The following is an 8,007-nucleotide window of genomic DNA, read 5'->3' on the forward strand; positions in this document are numbered from 1 at the left end:
GGTTATAAAATAGGGAAAATGTTATAGAACTTATAAAGAAATATGTCTATTTTGCGTATGGTTTTAAACCTTATGCTTTACATATCCGTAACTAAACATCTTTAGCGTGCAACGCGAAGCACGATAAAGTGATTTTAATAAAAACATTAGTATAAACCAAAATATATTCACAAACAATTTAAATGACGTCCCAAACACAATGTTCGTAGTCATTAATCATTATTCGCAGCACAAAGAGACAAAATTTAATTCCCCGTCCCGGTTCACCATTGAGGCCGTTTCGAATTTTCCAATGATACAAATCATGTTACGGAAATCCCCGCTTTCGTTGGCAAATCAAATCTTTGCTGCCAAAAATCGACTAGCACGGTTACATGAAGCTCCACGTCGTAACTCAATCAAACTGCTAACAGAATCGGTAGAAGATTAGAAAAGCCCCAGGCAAAGCAAACATTAAACGTAATCTGGAAGACTTCTGAAGCAACAAGTTAGGCAAACGTTTCCCTTTGTGTTATTGCAAATTTTCCAAAACTGCAAAACTTTGTTACCTTCTTTTGGCCCATAAAGATTGCGTTCGCTGATTGGCTTGTTTTGTTAAGTTTTCAAAGAGTTTGTTTGAGGTGTTTTGTTGTGGTTCCAACACAGCAATGGCAGGTTCAAAACTGTTTCAAATTGCAATCAATATCAGCCAATTACTTTTAAACTCAGACTTGTCTACCGTCTTTTCAAAAATAGGTTATATTCAAATTCAACAATCAAATAATGAAACCTTTGACTACCCCTTTGGAAAACTCATGATATATATATATATATATATATATATATATATATATATATATATATATATATATATATATATATATATCATGATATATAATCATAATATAATATAATCATATCATAATATAATCATATATAATAATAATATGTAATCCTAATTCTAATCCTAACTAATATTATAAATGCGAAAGTAACTGTGTCTGTCTGTCTGTCTGTTACTCTTTCACACCAAAACTACTGAACGGATTTGAATGAAATTTGGTATACATACGGTCTAGACCCTGGAAGAACATAGGCTACTTTTTATCCCGGAATTCCCACGGGAAAACTTTTTAAGGCGAAGCGAAGCGCGCGGGAACAGCTAGTTTATTATAAAATCAGAAACATTTTATTTACTCTGTAATGTAGCAGCTCAGCAGGAGCTGGTCTGGATCACCGGGGAGCGACCCCTGGGCGAATCGACCTGCCTGGCCTACCCCGAGAGTAGGGGTTGGGTGCTATATTGTAATGTGATACTTACCCTTATGACTAACGACCCTAGTGCTTAGGGCTGGTACCTACCTAATAACTCTCAATTAATCTGTACCGGGAAGCGGTCCTAGACTAGCTCAGCTTGGCGCCGGCCTCTGGAGGAGTGCCTGGTCGCCTGGGGGGATCTACACTGACCGTGAAGCGGTCCTAACTATCCTGATCTTGATCCTGAGGCCCCTGGAGGGAAATAACCTCGGTAGGTGTACGGGGTGAGAATTAATAATGCCGATTAATTAGTGTAACACAATTCAGGCGGCACTGGACCCGCTTTATTTACAACCAGGTTTACTTATGTATCTAGGGTACTTACAGCTTATGTACTTAATATTAACACAATACACAAATGCACAACTACTTATCACGGTTATTGGTATTTATATTGGTCGGGCCCTGAAGGGGCCTACGCGGATGTTCCTATCTTAATAAAGGGAAGGAATACAGGGTACAGGAGGTCGGGTGAATACCGGTGGTGCGTGTGGATTTGTTCCAGGATTTGTGGAGTGTATTTGAGTTGATAAAAACGTGTGGCTGAGGGCCGGTGTGTGTTCAGCGATTGTATAGTTCGGTACACGGCCGCTTTAAACTAGGCGACCCAGGCGTCCGTGTATTCCGGGGAACCTCGATCCGCTAGTAGGCGACCCACAGCGTAGGGAGGACGGTGTTGTGAACTTAGTGTGTGTGAATAGATACTTAGATAGATACAGGTGCGGGGAAGGATCTCGGGAATGGACTAATCACTCGCCGGAGCAGGAGGTGACGAATGGTGGTCGGACGGCCGGCTCGCGGTTATTTATAGGCGGGTCGCCCCGCGCCCCTTGTATTCTCCGGAGTCGCCTGTGTGGTGCCCCGCTTTGACTCGCGGGCGCTCTTGTGGCTTCGGTATGTGGGTAGGTGCGGTGGATGGTTTGGTAACGGTTCGTTACATTCTCCCCCCTCAGCAGGAGAATTTTTACCTGGTAAAAATTCACAGGTTATGTAGTTACATACAAGAACAAAACTAAGAGAAAGGTGCATGTACTGGTGCATTTGTTTACAACAGGTTCCTACTTTATCATCTGGATTCAGGATATATTTTATTTACTTAGACATTTGTTTCAGGTTAATTTACATTTATAATATTATTAACTTTGGAAAAAAAAGATTACACGGTATTGTCCATGAGCATTTCATCCCTGCTTGGTGCCGGTAAATTCGGACGGAAACGGTATATTATATTCGGGATTCTTTTCTCCATAAAAGATGTGAATATTTTGTTTTTACAAGACATGAGCAATGATAAAATGCATGGTTGGATTTACTTACATTTTAGGCTATGTATGTACAACTTATTGAGTACTGATATACATTTTCCTGGTAATTACATTAGGTATACGGGTTCAGCTTTTCGGTATTTACATTGCAAATAAATTAAAATTTAATATTTATACGGCATGTGCCCTTGCGCTGAAATTTACTCGGTCGGTTTGACACTTGACATTGACTTGACAACTAAAATTCTAACCTGTGTACGTTCACAGAGTAACGTATTGGGCTGCGTTCAAAAATTTACAATCCTTATTCTAAGTCTGAGCAAAATTTTTACTTGTGACTTGGATGTAAAAAGGTGGATGTTATACGTTTAACATGTCTGTGTGTCTATTATTTACTTACATTATATTAAACTACGGACGGACGGTGTTAAATGTGTGCATTTGCGTTTACATTTAATCTATTTCTATATTTTTAATACAGATTGCGGTTTTTCGGTTGTATATTTATAATTAAATTACAAATTATACATAATAAGATTTATACGGTACGGTATGGAATGACTATTGACTAGGTCATAAATATACAAATGTTTAAACTTTTTACGGCTATTTGTCTTCAATCTTCATTATGTTGATGATTGAGGGTAGGTTTGGAATAATCGGTTCGTTCGGCATCGCATGAGTACCGCGGCTAGGCACATCTGGCGATGGGTGATGACGTCGTCGGTAGGTTATTACTGCTTCGGTTCGGTGGAATTTGGTTGCGGCGAGTTTGATGACGATGATTTTAGTCGTTCTTTGTACTTTTTCATATGATGAAGAACATCTTTGTACATCCCGGGCCAGTAATATGTTTCGGCAATGCTTTTTAGGATTTTTCCCGTGCTTCGGTGGCCTGTTGTTGTCGGTTCATTAAGGTGTTGTTCGATAATCGACCTTCTCTTCACTGTCAGAACGCATAATTTCCACTGCGATTGTGCATTGATCTTGACCCCGTATCTCGGATTTACAATTCGTTTATGGAGTGAGCTGTTTTTTATCGTAAATGTTGGGTCATTTTCAGGTGATTGTCGGGTTTCGGTCATTTTCCTCTCGAACCATCCTTTTCGTTCCTGGATTGGAGCTGTGTCGGGATATCTTGGTGGATGTTGTTGGTTATGTTTTTTCTTTTGCTTGCGGGATTTTGATTTTCTTGGGCCGTTTATTATATTATTGTCTGGTGGCGTTGATTCTGGTGCGACGATTTCGGTGACTTTCGGTGTATTTTCAGTGTTGTTGTCCCAGGTTATTGTGGCTCCTGCCTTTCTTAGGAGGTCTATCCCTATTATAACTAGGTTTGGCGGTGAATAAGCTGGTAGAACGAAGAGTTCGTGTGTTAATTTTCTCTGCCGTATCTCGATTTCTGGGTCTATTTTGAGTTTCACGTCCATGACTCTGCCATCTGCGACGGTTACTCGCATCCCTGTGACTTTTTCTTTGACGGCGTTTGTCGAGTTCTCTTCATAAATGTTTCTACTGATATATGATCTGGTGGAGCCTGTGTCGACTAGTGCTCGGTATGTGATGTTCCTTATTTTTACGTCTTCGAAGATTCGGTGTTCTGGTCGGTTTTCTTCGGCGGTTATGTTCGTGTCTCCGAACTTGGTTTCTCTCCTGCAGCAGTTGCGCGTTAGTCTCCCGAGGACTCCGCATTGGCTACAGAACAGTACTTGCCTGCCCCGGCATTCTTTGTGTGAGTGGCCTGTTTTGCCGCAGTTCCAACAGCACGTGGTTTTGTCGTATCTTTCGTGTATTTTACGCGGTTCTGGTGATCTTTCAGGATCGGTTTTCGGTGTCTGGCGGTGTCGGTCTGGTCGGTGATTCCACTGTTGAGATGAGGATTCTTCTGTGATCTGCTCGTACTCGGCTGCTTGTTTAATTAATCCCCCGAGGCTGGTGAAGTCTTGCTTCTTGATGTAGTACTTGTAGTTCGCGTTCATGTTTTCGTAGATTCTTTCTTCTTTTTCGGTTTTGGACATTTTTCCGTATCTTCTCATCAGGGTTTGTATGTCGGTCAGGTAGTTGACGAAAGATTCACGGTGGTGTTGTTTTCGTGCGATGATCATCTCAAGCAGGTTTTTCTCGTATCCCGCCGGGTAGAAAAATAGTTTGAAGTCTTTCAGGAAGTCTTCCCACTTTTCCCAGCTGTCTGAGTTATTTCTGTACCATAATAGCGGTTTACCTCTTAGTACTTTAGGTAGTACCTGGAGTAATCGGTCCTGCGGGACGTCACCTGATGACGTCAGTTCATCCAAACGCTCGACGAACTCAACCGGGTCGCATGCGGTGTCGAACGATATATTCCATTCCCTCACGATGGATGACAGGTTCAGCTGGCTCGCGGTTCTGGTCTGGTCTTCGGATGTCATCTCGAAGGTCTCCTCCTCTTCTTCTCTGATGTGGTCGGACAGCGGCTTCCTCAGCTTGTCTACGGTTAAATTTACGGTCGGTAGCTTCCTCTCCCTACTTTCCCTTATTAATTCCTCTTTACTAAGGTTATAAATCCAAGAAGTTGGCATTTGATGCTGTATATTTACCTACTATAAAACGGGGCCAGTTTGTAATCGGTTACTATAACTTAAATAAAAGTGACCAACAAAAAAAATTCTGCTCTTTACTTTTGAATTGTAATTTTTGTTAAACGGGGTCGGTCGGTCGGTTGTCGGTCTATTTTTAGAATGATTACGGGTAGATAGTTAAGTTGAACGGTTAGTCGGTCGGTCGGTTATTTCTAATGATTTACAAGTTATTACGGGGGGCTAAATTATATTAAATATTGATGAGAATTAGTGGATTTTACGTTGGGCGCCAAATGTAATGTAGCAGCTCAGCAGGAGCTGGTCTGGATCACCGGGGAGCGACCCCTGGGCGAATCGACCTGCCTGGCCTACCCCGAGAGTAGGGGTTGGGTGCTATATTGTAATGTGATACTTACCCTTATGACTAACGACCCTAGTGCTTAGGGCTGGTACCTACCTAATAACTCTCAATTAATCTGTACCGGGAAGCGGTCCTAGACTAGCTCAGCTTGGCGCCGGCCTCTGGAGGAGTGCCTGGTCGCCTGGGGGGATCTACACTGACCGTGAAGCGGTCCTAACTATCCTGATCTTGATCCTGAGGCCCCTGGAGGGAAATAACCTCGGTAGGTGTACGGGGTGAGAATTAATAATGCCGATTAATTAGTGTAACACAATTCAGGCGGCACTGGACCCGCTTTATTTACAACCAGGTTTACTTATGTATCTAGGGTACTTACAGCTTATGTACTTAATATTAACACAATACACAAATGCACAAATACTTATCACGGTTATTGGTATTTATATTGGTCGGGCCCTGAAGGGGCCTACGCGGATGTTCCTATCTTAATAAAGGGAAGGAATACAGGGTACAGGAGGTCGGGTGAATACCGGTGGTGCGTGTGGATTTGTTCCAGGATTTGTGGAGTGTATTTGAGTTGATAAGAACGTGTGGCTGAGGGCCGGTGTGTGTTCAGCGATTGTATAGTTCGGTACACGGCCGCTTTAAACTAGGCGACCCAGGCGTCCGTGTATTCCGGGGAACCTCGATCCGCTAGTAGGCGACCCACAGCGTAGGGAGGACGGTGTTGTGAACTTAGTGTGTGTGAATAGATACTTAGATAGATACAGGTGCGGGGAAGGATCTCGGGAATGGACTAATCACTCGCCGGAGCAGGAGGTGACGAATGGTGGTCGGACGGCCGGCTCGCGGTTATTTATAGGCGGGTCGCCCCGCGCCCCTTGTATTCTCCGGAGTCGCCTGTGTGGTGCCCCGCCTTGACTCGCGGGCGCTCTTGTGGCTTCGGTATGTGGGTAGGTGCGGTGGATGGTTTGGTAACGGTTCGTTACAACTCTCTGTATACGTACTGTACATACATATACCTAGTAATCATGTTATTGAAAACGAAATTAAATCAAGCCCGGGATGAAATCAGACAGTTAGATAAAATACATTTTCGAACAGTTAACGCAATTACCTTGTAGCTATCGAGCAAAATTAAATTCAATAGCTCTAAATAAGTGATTGGCAGTTTGTCGTTGTAAAATTTTGAAACTTTATTGTTACATTCAATTACAATTTAGTTTCATTTGATTTGTATGATGTTTAATATATTTCCATATTTCTTACTGATTTAATATAAAGTTTACGAAACCTACCTAAATCCAGTATCATAGGGAATTTGCTAAAAGTGGTTCAAAATGACCGTCTGAGTTACCAAGTTAAAGCTATTAATCAAAATCTGTAATTAACTAGTGTCCAATAGTTATTAGAAATAATTGATCTTTGTCAATTCAAGTATGGATTTTATCAATTAGAGTGGCTTATCTATTGGATCTCTGTACTAAATCAAACTTGCTTGTGTAGCAGATGTGGCTTTAATATTTCTGTTCCAATATACCTCTAAAATATAGAGCGGTGGTAGCTCAGTCGGGTAAGCGCCCGCTTCTCACGCCAGAGATGCGGGTTCGAATCCCGGCGCTGACATGTACCAATGAGTTCTTTTCTGAATTTGAGTACAATGTATACCATCGCTCTTACGGTGAAGGAAAACATCGTGAGGAAACCTGCATATCTAGATTTAGCACATCTAAATATGTGAACCCACCAACCCGCAGTGGACCAGCGTGGTGGGAAATGGTCCAAGCTTATGAAGGCAGTTTAGACCTTGGGGAGATGCACAAAGGTTCCATTCGAGAGAGCCAGGTGCAGGTACTGACACCCCCACAGAGAATAGAATAGAATACCTCTACAATTTAATTAGATAAAACTTACGTTTTTAGTTTCGTAATTACTTACCAACCTTAAGCGGGCGCACATTTTAATTAATTTATAATACCTACTTAGTTATTTACCACAAAACAACAAATTTTTAAATTTCCAATTAGGTAAATCATTTTTTATGATTTATTAATTAAATAGGTAAGTAAGTACTTATTACTTTTTTCCTATAAGCAGAGTCATCATAATAATTTAATAATCTATATAATGTGTAAATAGTGAAGACATAAAATAACACTAAACCAAAAACATCCTCAGTTTTGTTACTTACGTACTTTGTGAGTAATACCTACTAATAAATTGTTCATAAACTTTATCTATACATGTCAGCTGGTTAAATTGATTCCTGATTCATATCACTAGTATTATAATTGTGATATGAATCAAAGTAACAAGCTGACATCTATTAAATAATTCAATACTCAATAAAAGGCTTACGCAATGATATAGGTGACACGGTTTCACAAGCGATTTGCCATGAGATGAATTTAGTAGAGCGGTATTGCGGCATTGATCACAATTTCCCTTGACTTATTGACGTATGGCAGTTAGATATGCGGTTTACTAGTCAGGGCTTAGTGCCAATTTCTCCATTGTCGGTTAGAGC

At 41.2% G+C, this 8,007-nt stretch overlaps 1 long non-coding RNA gene across 1 annotated transcript; it reads right to left on the reverse strand.

The window, feature by feature from the left end:
• Positions 1 to 1,540: 1,540 nt before the first annotated feature.
• Positions 1,541 to 3,094, reverse strand: LOC125490405. The gene is made up of 2 exons (XR_007267665.1): positions 2,614 to 3,094; positions 1,541 to 2,264 (listed from the first exon to the last, which is right to left on the reverse strand). It is a non-coding gene; the product is annotated as an uncharacterized LOC125490405 (long non-coding RNA).
• Between the last annotated feature and the right edge of the window lie 4,913 nt (positions 3,095 to 8,007).

The sequence above is a fragment of the Plutella xylostella genome, chromosome 23 (genome assembly GCF_932276165.1).
Source record: "Plutella xylostella chromosome 23, ilPluXylo3.1, whole genome shotgun sequence".
In the NCBI taxonomy this organism is placed as follows: domain Eukaryota; kingdom Metazoa; phylum Arthropoda; class Insecta; order Lepidoptera; family Plutellidae; genus Plutella; species Plutella xylostella.